Source organism: Sminthopsis crassicaudata, chromosome 4 (genome assembly GCF_048593235.1).
Source record: "Sminthopsis crassicaudata isolate SCR6 chromosome 4, ASM4859323v1, whole genome shotgun sequence".
Lineage (NCBI taxonomy): Eukaryota > Metazoa > Chordata > Mammalia > Dasyuromorphia > Dasyuridae > Sminthopsis > Sminthopsis crassicaudata.
The window spans coordinates 229421533-229440898 of NC_133620.1; positions in this window are offsets into that span (position 1 = coordinate 229421533).

Sequence of the window (19366 nt, forward strand, 5' to 3'; positions counted from 1 at the left end):
ACAACAGATGAGAATTTTTGGTTATCCAAATACATGACAGATCTACTTCTTTATTTCAATCAGAACAGCAAATAAGCTTTTTTGGATTTACCTTAATGATAAGATTTCATTGTCCAAAGAGTATATGAATCAATAAGGGAGTTGCCATTTTGGATTTTATTCTCACAAAGGAGATTGAAATGGCAGTTTAAAAAATACATTCTTAGATTATATTTATAGTCTTACTGTGTCTAGGATCAAGAAGATGATATGTATGCTGTCCTGCTCAGATCACCTCTGATGTACTGTATTCATTCCTGACTCAAATTTTAATTAAGACATTGATAAATTGCTGAACATCCAAAGAAAGGCATTGAGATTATATATGTGTGTGTAGGACCAAATGAACTGGGGATATTTAGCCTGAAGAAAAAAAGACTTAGCTGTTTTCAAGGATTCAAAATTCTGTCATGTGGAAGATGTAATCAGTCTATTACACCGTGTCTTCTTGTTCCCAGAGGACAGAAATAGAAACAAGTAGAACTTGCAAAGAAAAAAAATTAGTTTTGGGACAAGGAAAATCTTTCTAACAAAATAACCTAAATGCAAAGGAGAGCACAAAGAGCTTTGACTTGAAGTCAGAGTACTTCAAATACCATCTCTGACATTTGTAACCTCCTTGGACCTTAATTTCCTCCTCTATAAAGAGAGGATGTTGGACTAGATAGAACAGGAGCTCCATAATACCTCCACAACACCCTTTAGGATATAGATAGAGTTTACTGTGAACCTGGATGTGAAAACAACAACAACATATTGATATGCATTCATCTTTAACTGATATTTAGCAATTTCTTCAATTATGAATGTAGGCAACAAACATGTTTCTGAGAAGAGATCTATAGACTGAACCAGTCCTCCAAAACAGTCTAAGACATCAAAAAAAAAAGATCTAAGAATTTCTGAACTTGATAGTCTCTGAAGGCCTTGCCTGATATTTTCCAATGTGCCTTTGAGAGAGATGAGAAGAAATATTAGGTCCCTTTGTTGGAGGTCTCTAGGCAATGGTTGATTGATTATTAAGAGGGTGTGCTGCAGGGATAATTCTTATTTAGATTCAGTTTGGACTAAAAGTCTTTGAGGTCCCTTCATACCATGAGACTATACGTTTTTCTGGCTATTGTTTCTTCCCTATTGCTGACTGCTCTTTCTAAGGTTGTTTTGTAACATTTTCAATTCCTAGGAGTGTTTTGTGTGGACATCTTTTTTTATTTGGAGACACTTCTTTTGCAATTCAAAAATCAAAAGATTACAACAAAGAAAAAGTAATCAATATTTCATTTTAATTGCAACTTTACAAAAATAATGATTTGCTAAAATAAATGATCAATCAAATAAACATCTGTCTGTTCCTCCCCCCCCCCCCCATTTCATGATGTATTCATAAGTATGGGATTCCTAATCAGGTCACAACATCCAGAGAATTTTCAGCAGTGTAATCCTATCATCATTTCATGAGTGGGTTGGAATGAATACAGCATAATAGCTTTGAGTAAATTACAAATTCAATTAATCTTTCTATTTTTTTTTCATTTCATTTTCCATTCATATTATAGTAAAAAAAAAGTTTTTTTCTAGCATGAAAGAGATATTTTAAAACACAGACTTAAAAAATCTTCAATGTGCAGCCTGAAATTTTAATGATATTAGGGTTTATATATCATTGTTTTGCACAGTATCAGGTATTTTTTTTTTTTTTTTTTTTTTGCCAGTTCTAGGATTTGGATTATTGAAATGAAAATGCTCAGAAGGTCAAAAGACAAGCTCCTCTGGGACTTGTTATTATGTAGTTAATACCCAATAGTTGTTCATTTTTTAAAAGTACTTTATTGCATTTCAACGGGATATAGAAGAAAGTAAATATACATGTAAAGAGGGGAAATTTTTCTGAGATTTGCGATTTAATATTATTATTTACAATTCTTTCTTTGGTGGGAAATTGGACTTTTGGGGGAAAAATAAAATGAGAGGGACTTTATAAATCACTAAGACCATATGTAAAAACAGAATGATTTGGTTTTTTAAATTTATTTAAAAATTTTTTTTATTATACCTTTTTATATACAAAACATATGCATGGGTAATTTTTCAACATTGATCCTTGCAAAAACTTCTGTTTCAACTTTTCCTCTCTTTCCCTCCACTCCCTCCTCTAGATGGCAGGTAATCCCATATATGTTAAATATGTTAAAGTATATGTTAAATACAATATATGTATACATATTTATATAGTTATCTTGCTGCACAAGAAAGATCGAATTTAGAAAGAAGGTAAAAAAAAAAAAACCTGAAAAGAAAAAACAAAATGCAAGCAAATAGTAGCAGAAAGAGTAGAAATGTTATGTTGTGGTCCATGCTCATTTCCTAGTGTTCTTTCTCTGGGTGTGTTTGGTTCTGTTCATTACAGAACAATTGAAACTGGTTTGGATCCTCTCATTGTTGAAGAAAGCCCCATCCATCAGAATTGATCTTCATATAGTATTGTTGTTGAAGTGTATAATGATCTCCTAGTTCTGCTCATTTCACTCAGCATCAGTTCATGTAAGTCTCTCCAAGCCTCTCTGTATTCATCCTGCTGGTCATTTCTTATAGAATAATAATATAGAATAATTTGATTTTGCTCCATGATGACAGAATTTAGAATACTTAACAACATGTTAGCAGTAGAAAAGACTGCGTTTAACACCTAGTTAACAATAATAAGTTAAAATAGAAAAGTACCTTTGGCTTCATCTCAAATTACCTCTTCCCCAGTCTAGTCCTATACTCATTAGACAGTAACCTATCCATCAGTGACTTCCCAGAATCAACAGTGTCCTTACACCTTTGTTGTTGTTATTGTTTAAATTTTTCAATTTCCTCCAATTCTTTGTGACTTCATTCAGTAATTTTTGGATAAATTTACTAGAGTGGTCTGCCATTTTCTCATTTCTTATTAGTAAATAAAATATTTAGGAATAAACAAGAGAAAGAGAAAAAGGACATTGTGAGGTATAAAATGGATAATTTTGATTACATTATATTAAAAAGGGTTTATATAAATAAAACCAATATAGCCAAGATTAGAAGGAAAACAGAAAATTGGGAGAAAACTTTTGTAGATGATTTCTTAGATAAAGGTTCATATTTCAAATATATAGTGAACAGAGCCAAATTTATTTTAAAATATGATTCATTTTTCAATTAATAAATGGTCAAAGGATATGAACAAGCAGTTTTTCAGTGAAGAAATCAAAATTATATATAATCATATAAAACACTCAATAACTATTGATTAAAGAAATGCAAATTAAAACAATCTTGAGATATAATCTTATACTTACCAGACTGGCTAAAATAATTGAAGGGAAAGTAACAAGTGTTGGAGGTGTTGTGAAAAAATTGGAACACTAATTCCCTGTTGGTGGAACTATGAATTTATCCATCCATTTTGGAGACCAACTTGGAATTATGCCCAAAGAGTTTTAAAACTGTATAACCTTTAACCTAGCAAAACATTATTAAGTCTATTTCCCAAAGTGATTAGGAAGAAAACAAAACTTATATGTTCCAAAATATTTATAGCAACTCTCTTTGTAATAGCAAATAACTGGAAATTGAAGAGATATTCATTAATTAAGAAATAATTAAATAAATTGTGGTGATATATGATCTTGATGGCATGTTACTGTTATAAAAAAATCTAGTTGATTTTAGGAAAAACATGGAAAGACTTTCATGGAATAATGAAGAGTGAAATGAGCAGAACCAAAAGAATATTGCACATACTAAGTATTATTGAAAGAATACTTTGACCATCATTTTGAGCATTATAAATACTCAGACTTAAACTTTCACAGGGTGATTTTTCTGGATTTGGGGGGGCAAAAATGTATTTTAAAACTTTATAGAACTGTTAATTTTATTGGTGTGGGTACCTTTTCTACTAATACAGATAATTGTTCTTGTAACTTGGTGGATGATGTTGGAGAGCTGCTGTAGAATATACATTATCCTTATTCATCATTTACTTAGGTTGATCCTTAGCCAACAGAGACATAATACTACTAGGACTTAATTCTTTAAACTTTTTCAATTTAGCAAAACCTATCAGTGTCTGCATTACCTCAAAGAGTGACTAAAACTTTTTCAGCCTCAGTACTCCTTTGTGTTCTTTAAGATTGTTGTGGGAATCCCAAAAGAGCTTTTGTTTATGTGGGTGATATTTATATTTATTGTTTTTGAAATTAAAGCTATTATGAAAATAGCTTTGATCTTGAAGACCCCTTTAAAAGATCTTGGGGACCCCCAAGGGTCCCTGAACTACATTTTGAGAACCATTGACCTGGGATTTAAGCTCTTTGAAGGCAGGAATTAATTCATTATTGCCTTTATACAGGCCCAGACAAAGAGAATTATTTCTTCCTGAAAGACTGACTCAGAAAAGGAAAAGGCAGATGGAAGTGTTGACGGGTTTAAAAGTGTGCAATAGGAGAGAATAAGCTTCAGAGCAAATGGCTGGGATTTTCTCAGTAAAAATAGAGTGAAATCATTGAGGAAAGACTCTGCCTTGGCTTTGTATTTATTTATGTCCTCAAGTTCTAGTTAGGTACATCTGAAATTCATTGATCTTACAGAGTCTAATAACTTTCATCACCTAATACATTAATAATGCTTCCTTCTTCCATGCCTATGTCATGAACATAGGGGTACTTTCATTATTTATAAATATGTTCTTAATAAATCTTTACCTTTGTCAAACACAAGGTTATTATAATCATGTATTACTATATGTTGTATATCTTCTGTTTCTTATTAAGTCAATAATGCTTGATGATTAATTACTGGGATAGTGTGCAGAAGTAGGGTAAGGGAGACTTTGCACTAGATGCTCACTAAATATCTCACTTTAGATGTTAAGGGCCTAGGAATTGAAGATCTTGCTCATATCAAAAATCTTACCTTAATCTCTAAGCTAATGATGCTTCTTTATGAATAGTAGTTAGTAACTCTTGTGACTGTGTTAGTCACCTGGATATCTTAGAATCAGCAGGAGTCAGGATAAGCAAAAGTTTTTATTCTTGGTCTTTTTGGGTCGCCATCAGGGGATTAGATATAGGAATCTCCACACCTCCTTTCTCTCCACCACCAAAGAATGATCCTGCTTGTCCTACTTCACCCTCTGATCTCTCCTACCCTTCTTTGTCCATACCTACAGATCAAGCCAGCACAGAGTTGAGTAGGGTCATCCTCCAAGCATATGTTAATAGAGAATTGTCCAATTGATAATTAGCCTTAAGTGCTAAGTTATCTATGTTAAGTGCATCTGCTCAGTTCTAGCCCTTTACATCTCCTGCTTTCTTTTGTTTTAGAACACAGGTGGTCATGCCATCCCTGACTTCTCAGGAATGGAGGTGAAAACACCAAAAAGGAGGTGATCACTCCCTCCTTGACATCACAGGCAGGGAGATGAAAAGCACCAAAGGGAAGTGGGGATTACTAGTGGGTTTCTGGGCTGATCATTATTATTAGAGACAGGTATGCACAAACCCATCAGCATGGGAGGTATTACACAAGCACATAGCAAAAACACACAGGCTATTAGTGATGACTCTCCCCACAGTCAGTGCAGCCTTGATGAGGTGTAACAAACATGAATTGTACATGCAAGTAGTGATATAACAAACAATATAAATCAACATGGTCTTGTAAAAGATTTCCAGAAATCCTAGAAGGAAGGTATGTAAACATCAGTCACACATACACCTTCTTCAGCAGCCAAGAGATGGTCCAAAACCAATCTATTGTCCATTGCTTCACATGTCAGGGAATCCAATGATCCCCACAAGTTTTTGAAGTCCTGCAACAGTCATTTTATACGTTAGGGAATCCAATAATTCCTACAGGTTTTGAAGTCCTGCAATAGTCTTATGTCTCAGAGAATCCAATGATTCCTGAGGGTTTTGAAGTCCTACAACAGTCTTATCATGTCTCAGAAAATCCAATGATTCCTGAGGACTTTCAAGTTCTACAATAGTCTTATCATGTCCAGAGAATCCAATGATTCCTGAGGATTTGAAGTCCAACAATTTTTGATGTCCATGAGTCTAACGCCATAACTGCCATGCTCTTTTAATGGTGGGCACAGTCAGCAATGGAACCACCCAATGTTTCTTGGGTCTTCTTCTGCATTTCAAAGGTCTGCTGTGTCTCTCTCCAATAGAGGCAAATACGGCTTGTTGGCACCCATCTGATTCCTTCTCCATCTGTAGAGATACAAGCAAACCCTCTCCCCCAAGCAGTTAACCTATCTGGTCCCCTCCATTCACCACTTTCTGGGTTTTTCCACATGACCTGGAGATTATCTAAAGAAAGTGGAGCTGCTCACACTGCTCACACTGGACACTACCCTTCTAGTGGGTTGTAAACCTGTCTGCTGGAGCCATCTTTGTTTAAGAAGGTTAAGAAGTATTAAGAAGTTAATAATATAAAGGGCTATATTTAGAAGTTCTCTAGGGTTACCTGTGGCTCCCCCTTTCTTTTGTTTTTGGAGGAGCATCTTAAGGTCTCTGTTTCTCCTCTCTACTATTGCCTGTCTTTGAGGATTAAAGGGTATGCCAATGGTATGTAAAATCTTATACTGTGCACAAAAGTGTGCAAAATGTTTAGAAGTATATGCAGGTCCATTGTCTGTTTTTATTGCTTTTGGCACACCCATAATTGCAAATGCTTTATAAGGAATTTAGTGACCAATCGGGCAGTCTCTTTTGCTGCTGGTATTGCAAAAGTGAATCCTGAAAAGGTGTCTACCATAATGTGGATGAAAGACAAACAACCAAAAGATTTATAATGGGTCACATCCATTTGCCAAATTTCACTAGGTCTCAAACCACAAGGGTTCTTCCCTGGAGGGAGTGTAGAAGCATGGAAAGGAAGGCAAGCTAGACAGGCTTTTACTATGCTCCTAGCTTCTTCTCTTGTTATTCCAAAATGTAAATGTAAAGCTCAGGCAGTCTTATGATATTTAGAATGAGATTCTTGGGCTTCTTGAAATAAAGGAGTATTGGCCAATATGGTTAGAAGGCTATCTGCCTTTGAATTACCATCAAAAATAGGACCTAGAAGTCCACTATGAGAGTGGACATGCAAGCTATAAATCTTACCTGGATGCTTTCTCACTTGCTCTTGAAGTTCCTTAAAGAGCTGATATATATTGGAGGCTACAAATTTTATTTGGGCTGTGGCAATTCTTTGTACCACACCTACTGAATAGGCCGAATCAGATATTATATTTATGTCTCCCAGATAATAAACAAGAACTAGAATGAATGCATACAATTCATTCTGATGAGTGGATTGAAAAGGAGTTCTGAATACTCTCTTTATAGTTAAGTTATAAGAGTATATAGCACAAATATTATGTTTGGATGCATCTGTAAAGATATTTGGTCCTTTAAGAGGAACTTTAAAAACCTTTTCTTCAAGAATCCATTGCCAATTATGTAACAGTCTGGTTATCTTTAATGGAGACCCATGTGTAAAATTTGGAGCCATGGCTAATAAAATTTGTCACTCTGGGATGGTTTCACAGCACACATTAACTTGTGCATTAGTATAAAAGGTGTAAATCTTGTCAGGTCTTATCCCAGATAATTGTACTGCATGCTTAATGGCCTTTAATAAAATTCTAGCCACAAGCACTGAGTAAGGCTTTGTTCTGGTTGTGCTGGGAGTTTCACCCACTCTATCCCACTGTCTCCTTGATGAAGAACTGCTGTGGGTGCTCCTTGTATAGCAAAAACTATATTTCCAAGGGTTTTTGAGTGACTCTTTCAACCACATTGGATGAAGCCAGTTCAACTTCTCTCAAAGCCTCTTAAACTTTTTTTTTTGTAAGCTGGCGTGGTGAATTTAAAGCACCGTCTCCCCTTAAAATGTCATATAATGGTTGCAATTGACAGGTAGTCAAGCCTAGCACAGGACGCATCCATTGGATATCTCCTATCAATTTCTGGAAGTCATTTAAGGTGTTTAGCTTCTCTGTTCTTAAGGAAAGTTTTTGTATTGTAAGCACCTTAGGATATACTTCATATCCTAAATATTGAAAAGGAGCATGTCTTTGAATTTTTTTCTGGAGCTATGTGCAATTTATAATTCCTTAGTGTTTCTATGGTTTTTTTTGTAGACATGCTTCTAACAATTGTTCCTCAGGTACACATCCCAATACATCATCCATGTAATGTAATAACATTACTTTTGGAAATGCTTTTCTTACTGGAGTGAGAGCAGCAGCAACATACATTTGACACACAGTAGGGCTGTTTTTCATTTCCTGTGGCAAAACTGTCCATTCATATCTTTTATAAGGCTCAGCTAAGTTAATACTGGGCACTGAAAAGGCAAATTTTTTCATATCCTCCTTATCTAGAGGGATAGAATAGAAACAATCCTTAATGCTTATAACCCAAAGAGGCCATTCTCTAGGCAACTGAGTAGGAGATGGAAATCCAGGTTGAAGAGTTCTCATAGTTTCCATCTGTTCATTTACCTTTTTTAAATCAGTCAATATCCTCCATTTTCCAGATTTCTTTTTTACAACAAATACTGGGGAATTCCAAGGACTTAGAGAAGGTTGTAAATGACCTTGGTCAAGTTGCTCCTGTACTATGTCTAAGAAGGCCTGAATTTTATTGCTACCTAAGGGCTACTTTTCTATCCACATTGTTGGATCAGTTTTCCATTGGATAGGAACAGGTGAAAGTGTTGGCAGGCCTTCAACAGAAGCCCTGTCTAAAAAACCGAAGTACTCATTTTAAATCCTAATTATTGTAAAATGTCTCTTCCCCACAAATTGATGGAGATTTTTTCAACTATAAAAGGAGTAAAAACTCCTGTTTCACCTTCAAATATCCATCTTAAAGGGGTAACACTAACTTCAGATGCTATTGATCCTCCTACACCAGACTTGTAGGTGTCTGCCTTAGTCTTTGGCCTGTGACTGGTCCAGTTGGCACCTTTAATGACTGTGCAATCTACACCTGTGTCCACCAGTCCTTCTAATGGTATGCCATTTATATAAATGGTGAGCATAGGTCGGTCAGCTGTCACAGCTGCTGTCCAGTATATTGCTGGGTTTTGCTGCTTGGAGTCAGAATCTGGGCAACTATCACCAGGTTGCTTATTAGGTGTCTGTATCAATAAACCTGATGGCACTACTTCTCCTGCTTGATAAGCCACATATTGTCTACTTGTATTAGTGACTGAGATATTATCTACACATTCCCCAGTTTCCCACATCAGTGTATGGTTGGACACTGTTTTATAAGTGCTCTCAGGAGGTGGAATGGTCAAGCCTACTGTGCCTGGAGGCAAGGGATCCATAGGTTGGAGAGGAACAGATTTCACCTCTCCAGGTAGTATCTCAGTTGTCCCAGCTGCATACAACTCTATCTTCCCCAATTGTAATTCATTTCTCCCATCAGATGGCTTCCTGGCTAAATGGCCATGTCTGGGTATTGGACTTCTAGGCATTCTCTGGGTGTGGCATTGGCTGCCATCATGCCCCAAGTGTTTTTTGCTTGGGGCCCTGGAGTTGGGCCCCTCATCCCGTTTCCCTGAATCAGTCTACACTCTGATGCCCAGTTGCATTTTGGACATGGGTTATTGGGTCTTGTTCTCCCACTCTGTTTTCTCATTCTGTCTCTGTGCCAATGTTGAGCTTTCAGATGCCCTACTTTACCACACTGAAAGTATTGAAGAGCCTCTCTAGAAGTCCCTTGCCAAAAGGTACCCTGTCTTCCCATGTTGGGATCTTGGGAAGTCTGCATCATAGACTGGCTATAAAAGGCATTTGGGCCTACTATGGCATAGCATCTTATGATCTCCTCTAAAGGAGCATCCTTGTGTAGTCTTAATATAATTCTTTTGCAAACCTCATTAGCATTTTCTTTAGCAAGTTGCCTTATCAAAATGTCTGTTACTGTATTTTCACCATTAGTCCATATGATAACTGTCTGCAAATGTCCCATAAAATCAGCAAAGGGTTCATTTGATCCTTGTAAAGTTTTTGTGAAGGCCTCTCCCTTGTCATTTTTATTGGGGAGAGAAGCCCATGCTTTGATAGCAGCAGCAGCAAATGCTCATATGCTGTTATAGAGTAATTAATCTGTACTGAAATTTCTGCATAAGAATCTACACCTGTTCCTTGGTCATAGGTGATTGAAGTATTAACTCCACTTTGACTATTTTGGTGGGCTTGAATTCTACAGAGCTCTATATTCAGAAAGCCACAACAAGTTTTGTCCAGGTTCTAAGCATACCCTTGCTTTAGATTTCCAGTCACTAGGGATTAAGACTCCATAAGTCAAATTCTGTAATAACATCTTGACATAAAATGATGTAGCCCCATAAAGAGTGCAAGCCTTTTTCAGGTCTTTGAGGATTTCTCTATCAAAAGGAGTATATCTTCTACTCTCTTGACCTGAAGAGTTAAACTGTTGAATCACAGGATATATTTGGAGCCTCATATCACCTATATCCCTACCTTCTTCTGTATCTTTAAGTACTGCCTTTTGCAATCTAGTCATAGAAGGGGGTGATTGCTGGAAGGAAAGTGTTGGTGATATCACTGCCCCTCCCACTACTCCTCCTCCTTCCATCCCAGAAGGTGGAGTTGATGGGGGCCTGTCAATAATCTGCTCCCTAGGTGGGGTTGAAGCTTCCTCAAGAGAGCTACAATCACCATGCCCTTGAAACTCATTTAAGTTCCCATGCCCTTGGGTAAGGTCTTTAGACTGTTAATTGTCTTCCTTTTTTTTTCCTCACACTTCTTCATCTATACGTTTCTAAAACTTTTCTTTTTTCTACAACTTGCAAGATTGTTTAATGCCAATTGAATTATGCTGTATATATAAAATGTTTCTGTGGAAATTAAACGAGGACCTCTATTGTTATAGTATTTGCAAAGTTGTTGTCCCACAAGTTTCCAATTATCTACACTTATTTCTTCTTACTCTAAGAACCAAGGGGACCTACGTCCTAATGTACCAATAGTCTAGCAATCTGTTCCCAGGTTATAATTAAGTCTTGCCCCTCAATTAACGTAAGCATGCTTTCTATAGCACACCCCTTTGTTGTGGGGGTGGGGACAGGGGAGAATCTTTTCCTAACATCTGCCCCATTTCAGCTATAAAAGGTTACTAGTTTAGCCCTTAACAAAGTAAGTTTCCTGTTTGTCTATTAAAATACTCAATTTCCTGGTCACCAGAGGACTTCTTCAGTGAAAGTAGGGTGCTTGGCCCACATGTTGGATGCCAAATGTTGTAACTGCATTAGTCACCTGGATATCTTAGAATCAGCAGGAGTCAGGATAAGCAAAAGTCTTTATTCTTGGTCTTTTTGGGTCACCATTAGGGGATTAGATATAGGAATCTCCACACCTCCTTTCTCTCTCTCCACTGCCAAAGAATGATCCTTCTTGTCCTACTTCACCCTCTGATCTCTCTTCCCCTTCTTTGTCCACATCCACAGATTGAGCCAGCACAGAATTGAGTAGGGTCATCCTCCAAGCATATATTAATAGAGAATTGTCCAATTGGTAATAAGCCTTAAGTGTTAGGTTATCTTGGTTAAGTGCATCTGCTCAGTTCTAACCCTTTACAATAACTATTAAATCAGCATTTGTTGAGTTGGAGTGATCCAAATGAATGGGATATTACAACTCTAAAAGTTTTGTTCTACATGTTAGACAAAGAAGGATATTTTCAAATGGAGACACCTCAAATGCTGTGTGATGGCAAAGTTGTAATCTACTATGAAAGGGATATCATTCTATGTATTTACTTGGTGAGCACAAATGAATTTTCCAGCCAAATTGGATGTAATTTAACAATTGTTATATCTGTTTCGGAACAGTAAGTTTCAAATTAACATGAAAAGAAACTCTTCTACTGCAGCTACTTCTACTACAACATTTGTTAGCTTAGTATTCTTTTATTAATAAAGATGATTTATTCTCAGAATTAACTATCAGTTGTTACTTCATTAAATTATCAAATATTTACAAATTCTCTTTATGTCATTCTGCACACTGTGCATTTTCTATTAAGCAATTACTTCTTATCAACTTGAATATGTTTTAAAATACTTAAACATATAGTAAGTAGCCCTACATCCTAAAAATATCCCAAAGTCTACAAATTGGTGACTATTTCTCTTTCTATGTATTATTTAAAGCGTAAGGATTGTTTTTCCCTTTTCATTATTCATTTTGCTCTCAGGAAAAATGTTTGAAACTCTAGCCTGTTCTTTGTCTCATATTTAGTAATAACTTCTGTGATATTCTAGACATTGATTTAGATATCTCCTTTTATCTATGTATTTTGGAAGTTCTATCATTATAATGCCATAGTGCTCACACAAATATATGAGATACTATAAGACAGGGAGACAAATTTCTCCACACTTCCCATTACATTTTAATAGTAGGAAGCAGAATGGAGAAGAGAGATAGTAGAGAACAGGCAAATATTGTGATCATTTTCTGGGTTCATTGTAATAACTCAGGCCTTGGTTACTTTACCCCATATTTTTGAATCCTGTTCAAGGGAAAAATGTGTATAGGAGAAATAATGATCTTACTATGTCCAAAGACTTACTATAGCTCTGCCTTTAGGGTAATACCATATTACAGAATTCTTGTATAACTTTAATATGTTTAATGTAGTCCTCTCACCCATTGTTATGTGTCTTTGTCAAAAATCATTTGATCTCTTTTAGTTTCAATTTTCCTCTCTGTAAAATTAAGGGTATTGATCTATACTATTCCTAAAATCCCTTCTAACTCTAACATCTTGCTTTCTAATTGTCTAGATCCTTCCTACCTCTAAGAGGTGATGTTCAAAGTTTTAAGGTTCCTTCCAGTACTGACATTCTATGATTCTGTGGTTGTTCTTTGAATAACAAAACTGTTTAGACAGTATCCAAGATGGATCTGCACTATAGCAGAAAGTATTATAACAAAAATCCCATTTTATCTGTCTGCCAATTGAATTTAAGAAAACTTATTAGTGAAATATGAATAGTGAACTCTGAAAAAAAAGACAGGTACATTCTGAAATTCATTGATCTTGCAGAATCTAATAACTTTCATCATCAAGTACATTAATGATGCTTCCCTCTTCCATACCTATGTCATGAGCATGAAAGTACTTTTTTCTTATTGATATTTATTTTCTTTTGTTATTGTCTTGTTTCATTACTTAATTTATTTTTTTATTAACATTTATTGTCTCTCTCCTATAGCTTCAACCTATTGAAACAAACAAACAAACAAAAAAAAGGAAATGAAAGAAACAGAAAGGAAGAGAAAGGAAGGGAAGGGAAAGGAATCTCTTTTAACAAATATTCATATTCAAGAAGAGCAAATTTTCATTTTGTCCTTGTCAAAAATTTATTGTCTCCTTCTGAATTTTAAATCCATTGTCTTTCTGATAAGAAATGGATAGTAAGTTTTATCTTTAGTCCTCTGGAACCAAGGTCAGCATTGATTAGAATTCTGTCTTTCGAATTCTGACATCCATTTTTGGAGATCTCAATTAAATTCATCCTTTTCATTTACTTAGTTTTGTTGTTTTTTTTTTTTTTAAAGTAACAGTAAAATGGAGACTTGAACCTGTCTATTCTTGGACCCCAACTCTTTGTCCTTTTGGACTGTCTCTGAGATAGCTGGAAATGACAGTTTTTCACTATCACTTATCATTGTTTGTCAGGCTTAAGTCAGCAAGCCAAAGAGGTGAGCCAAATAAAAAGACATAGGCTAACAAGAAACTTCTCCTTAGTCATTTCTTGCTGACAAAGAAATGCAAAGTTCTACCAGGGGCAACATGTTCTCTGGAGTCACTGCTATACTCAGATTGGAATGCTTCCAGTTTTCGAGATTATTTTATAGATATTTTAGAAGGCTATCTTTCCTCCTTCTGTGATTTGGATATAAACAAAGAAACCCAGAGCATCACTATTTATTTCATTGAGCCACTCATCATACATTTACATGTATATTTATGTGTCTACATGCATTTGTCTATATATTTCTTTGTGTGTATATACACAGACACACATATAAATATGCATAAAATGCAACTCAGAGCATAGCTTTTTAATTGTGTTACTCAACTCAGGTAGAGGAAATATGCACATATATATAATGTGCATGAGTATATACACATTTAAGATAAAAGCATCACTATCCAGTTGGGTCTTCTCTCTCAGAAAAAATTAGAGATTGACTTCTTTCTATTCACTTCCTCCATAGGCCTTTTCTATCTGGCTTCTATTCCCATATCTTTGCTTTGTGCATACTCAGTTAACAACCAATAAATCCATTGGACTTCTTGTGTTATCCTTTTGTTATAAGCCTCCCTTGGTTATTGTTTGGATTCAGATGACTCAAAGTGGGCATAAATACCAATTGTTATGTTTTTGACAGAATCCCTGAGAGTCTTCCTCTCCCAGATTTTTTTTTGACTAAGTAAAAGAGGCTTTCTTTGCCTCATTTGTGCCCAGCCTTAATCACTGAATGGGTGTTGGTTACCTTAGACAGACTGAGACCTAGGAAAAACCTTAGCTCAGAAAGACCAAGGTCTCCCATTGCATCTGAGGTCACCTTTAGTCATTTTGATTTCTATGTTGCCACTATATCCAGATGACTCCAGAGGAGAGAGTAAGGCTGGAAACTTCACAGTTATTCCTTACTTAAATCCAATTCATTTGCAAGTGATGACATCTCCTTCCTGATGTCATGGTCTAAATGAAGGACAATGAACAACAATAATCCTTCTTAATCTCTATAAAGTCTGATTCTTTTGACCAAATGCCTCTTGTTGGACAATTTCTTCTGTAGTGTGATGGCTGGGAAAGAGCAATGGAAATGAAGTCAGGAATTGAATCTACTGAACAATCCATGAATTGCTCTTTATTTCTTAGTAAAATTCTTGATATATTATAAAAGGATACTGTATAAATATATCTGATTATAATATGTAGAGCTAATTAAAATGTTAGAAGCATCTAGTACAACTCTTTTATCTAATAAATGAGGAAACTGAAGTCTAGAGAGATGAAGTGTCATTTCCAGGATTGTAAAGGTAGAAAGTGGAAGAATGAAGAATTTAGCTTAGGTTGTCTAACTCTAAATCCATTGGTCATTTCTATAAACCTATAAAAAGAAATAATCACTATGAGTCAATAAGCATTCACAAATATTAGGTCATGACCAAGTAGTCTCATTTTGTTTTATGATAGCAAGCATTATCAGGGGAATTTTTGAAAAAAATCATACTCCATCACAGATAAAATGGAGAAATATGGTCAAGACAATAGGACACTTTTGTTGAATCAGAACTGATTAAATACTGAATACAAAGATTAATGGTTTGATCTCACCTTAGAAAGGGATATCTAGAGAAGACACCCAGCATCTGCCCCTGAATCTATGCTATTTCACATTTTATCACCATTTTAGCAGTAATTTTTATCAATTATCCACAATTCAATCATAATCAATCAAGATTTGATGAATTCTTATTAACACTTTAGATAATGTAAAATAAAATATAAACTAGAGGCTGACAATAGGATCACAGAGTACCTTGTTAATCTAGAACAATGAGTTAAAGAGGTATTTATTTTGACATAATGGATAGGGTGCTGGGACATGAATCAGAGAGACCTGAGTTCAAATGTGACTTTAGACAATTACTAGCTATGTTACTCTGCAAAAAGCACTTAATCTATGTTTGCCTTAGTTTCCTCATTTGTAAAAAAGGGATAATAATTACATTTACCTAACAGAGTTGTTGTGATGATCAAATGAGATGACAATTGTAATGTGCTTGACACATAGCACTACATAAATGTCATTTATTATTATTAAATCAAAAAAACCTAAACAATATGAATAAATGTAAAGTTCTTTGTGTTGAACTTCATAGTCATGAGATGGGCAGGCATGAAGAAGTTTATTTGAAAAAAAAAAAATCGAGTGTTTTGTAAACTCAATATGAGTCAAAGCCCTACTTGAAAGCCAGAAAAGCTAACCACGTCTTGGGCTATATTAACAAAGGTATAGTATCCAAAGCATGGAAGGTCATAATCCTTCTGTAGCCCACCCTGATCAAACTACATCTGGAGTGGGGTGTTCCTTTGTAAATATCACATTTTCGGAAGGATATGACAAACTGGAGGGGTGCAGGCAGGATAGTGAGGCCTGGTGATGATCCTGTAATCAATAATTAAAGTAATTTGGAATGTTGAGTCCGGAGAAAAAATTAGAAATAAAGCTAACATTTTTAGAGCTTTAAGTTTTGTGAAGTACTTTACAAATATTAACTCATATGATCCTCATCACAACTCTAGGAGGGAGATGCCTTATTTTGTTGTTTAGTCATTCAGTAGTATCCAGTCTATCTACTGTGATCAGTAGAGTCCAAGTTTTGGACTATAATATGTCAGACCTTTTTATCTTTTACTATCTCTCAATCTGTTCAAGTTCATGTTCATTGTTTCCATGATACTATCTGTCCACCTTTCCTTTTTCCCATCCCCTTTTTTTCCTTCACTCTTTTCCAAGTGTCTTCTCCAGTGGGTTCCATGTTTTCAATATTTTACCTTTTAGTGAATAGTCTGATTTACTTTCTTTAAATATTGACTGATTTGATCTCCATGCTATCCAAGGGGCTCTAAAAATCTTCTCCAGCACCATAATTTGAAAGTATTTATTCCATAGCACTCAGCTTTCACAATCATACATAGTTAGTAGGAAAACCATAGCTTTGGCTATACGGACTTTTGTTAGTAAGTCAGTGTCTTTAATTTTTAGTATGCTGTTGAGATATACTATAGTTTTCTTTCTAGGAAACAAATGCCTTTTAATTCCATGGATATAATCACCATCTGATCTGTGAGCCTAAGAATATCAAATCTGACATTGCTTCCATCTTTTCTTCCCTTATTTGCCAGAAAGTGAGGAGATTAATTGCCAAAATCTTAGCTTGTTTGTTTTTGTTGTTGTTAAGCTCCTAGACAGCTTTTATGTTCTTCTCTTTTACTTTGATTAAAAAACTTAATTCTTCTTCACTTTCCGCCATTAGAGTGATATCATTTGAGATTATGGATAATTCTCCACATATTTCTCTTTGATTAACTAGCCTGGCATTTTGCATGATGTATCCTATAAAAAAGTTAAATAAATAATGTGACAATATACAGTTTTGTCATACTCCTTTTCCAAACTTAAACTGATTGGTTATTCCATATTTAATTCTGTCACTTCTTGGACTGTATATAGATTCCTCAGGAGAAAATTAAGATAACATGGTACAAACATCTCTTTGAAGACTTGCCACATTTTTGTTGTGATCCATAATCAATAGCTTTAGTGTAGTCAATGAAGCAGAAGTAGATGTTTCCCCCTCTGTAACTTCCTTGCATTCTTTGTAACCCAACAAATATTGACAATTTGGTCTCTAGTTCCTCTGTCTTTTTGAAAACCAGCCTACTCTTCTGATAATTCTTTGTTCATTCATGGCTGAAGCCTAACTTGCTGAATCTTAAGCATAATTCCACTACAATGTGAAATGAGCTCAATTATTCAGTAATTTGAATATTCCTTCATTGTCTTTCTTTAGAATTAGGACATAAACTAATCTTTTCTAATCCAGTGACCACTGTTGGGTTTTCCAAATTTTCTGGCATATTGAGTATAACATTTTAACGTTTCAACTTTTAGAGCTTTAAATTGCTCAATTGGAATTCCCCCACTTTCACTAAACTCATTGTTAGCTCCCTAAATACTGATTTACAAATAAGAAAAGTGAGTCAAACACAGGTTAAGTGATTTGCCTAGGTTTGCATAGTTAATAAATATGTAGGATAAGATTTGAACTCAGGTCTTCCTGGCTCATGGCCCAGTGCTCTATCTACTCTATCACCCAATTGCCTTTTTAAACCATTTTAGATTAACAAGGCATTTAACTTTAATTTAATCCTAAATCAGTTTCAATGCAATTTCTACCCATTGCTCCCAGAACCAAGAAGAATGGTATTAATTTCTCTTCCCCATGACAGCTCTGCAATAATTTGAAAATAGTGGATTTTGATGATATAATTCTGTCATCATGGGTAAAATGGAGAAATAAAGTCAAGGCAATTAGACAGTTTTGTTTAATCAGGACTGATTAAATGATTGAACCCAAAGGTAAATAGTTACTGTTTCTACCTTAATTTGGGAATAGATTTTTAGTGAAGATTCATATAATTCAATTAAATTTAATAAACATTTATTAAGGGCTTACTAGGTGCCAGGCATTGTGTTAAATACTAGCACTATAAATAAGAAAAAATCCTTCAAGGAGCTTACAACATACAATTATTCTTTCTAAAGCATGACTTTTCCCATCACAATTTTGATATTTTGTGAAATAAATGTTGATTTTTTGAGAGTTTTCAAGAAATTGTAGATAACACTTAGAGGTCAGCAGATGCCACAAAAAGTTTAGAAACTCAGAAATGCATTAAATAGATGTTTAACATTGAATAGTATCCACCCAAATTTTATAATAAGGTACTGTAAAAACTATATAAAAGGAAAAAGATCAGACTTCTTCTCTGTGCAAAGGGAGGAATAATAAATTTATTTGGATTTTCCCTGCCCCTAATCCTCATAATATGGAAAGGATATTGTGATGGGGAGAACATCCAAAAATACATGGGGGAGGGGTATTAGGGAATATCTTTTTCCATGGAGATGAAACCAATAAGAGTAGCAGATGCAAAGTGAAATTAGGGGAAGTTCAATTCCTGCTCTCTATAAGGGAAGGCTTTGGAAGTTTATTTCTACAACACCAGGTCTCCAATCAGAAGGGAAAGAAAGTTAAGAGAACTGGAAAAGTATTGAATATACAGAGTTTGAGTTAGCAGTACATTGCTGAGATCAGAAGTGATCAGCTTATCGTGAGAGGGGTATTTTGTTCCTTGGTTGAAACCAAGCAGAGTTGCAGATGCAAAATATAATTATTACTGAAAATCTGAGATATGGGTTTCCCAAGGTGGAAATCAATTATTGCTCATTAAAGGCTTCTAAATAATGGCCAAATGGCTACTTATTAGGTGTATTATAGACCTATTCTTATTAGTTGAGTGCCCATTCCAATATTGAGATTCTGTTATTCTAAATTTGTATATCTTTGAGCAGCCTTTCTGGGTTTTAATCTCCTCATCTGTATAATGAATAGTTTCTAATAGATATTAAGGTCCTTTTAAGCTTTAAACCCCATCATTCTATGGTCCCTTA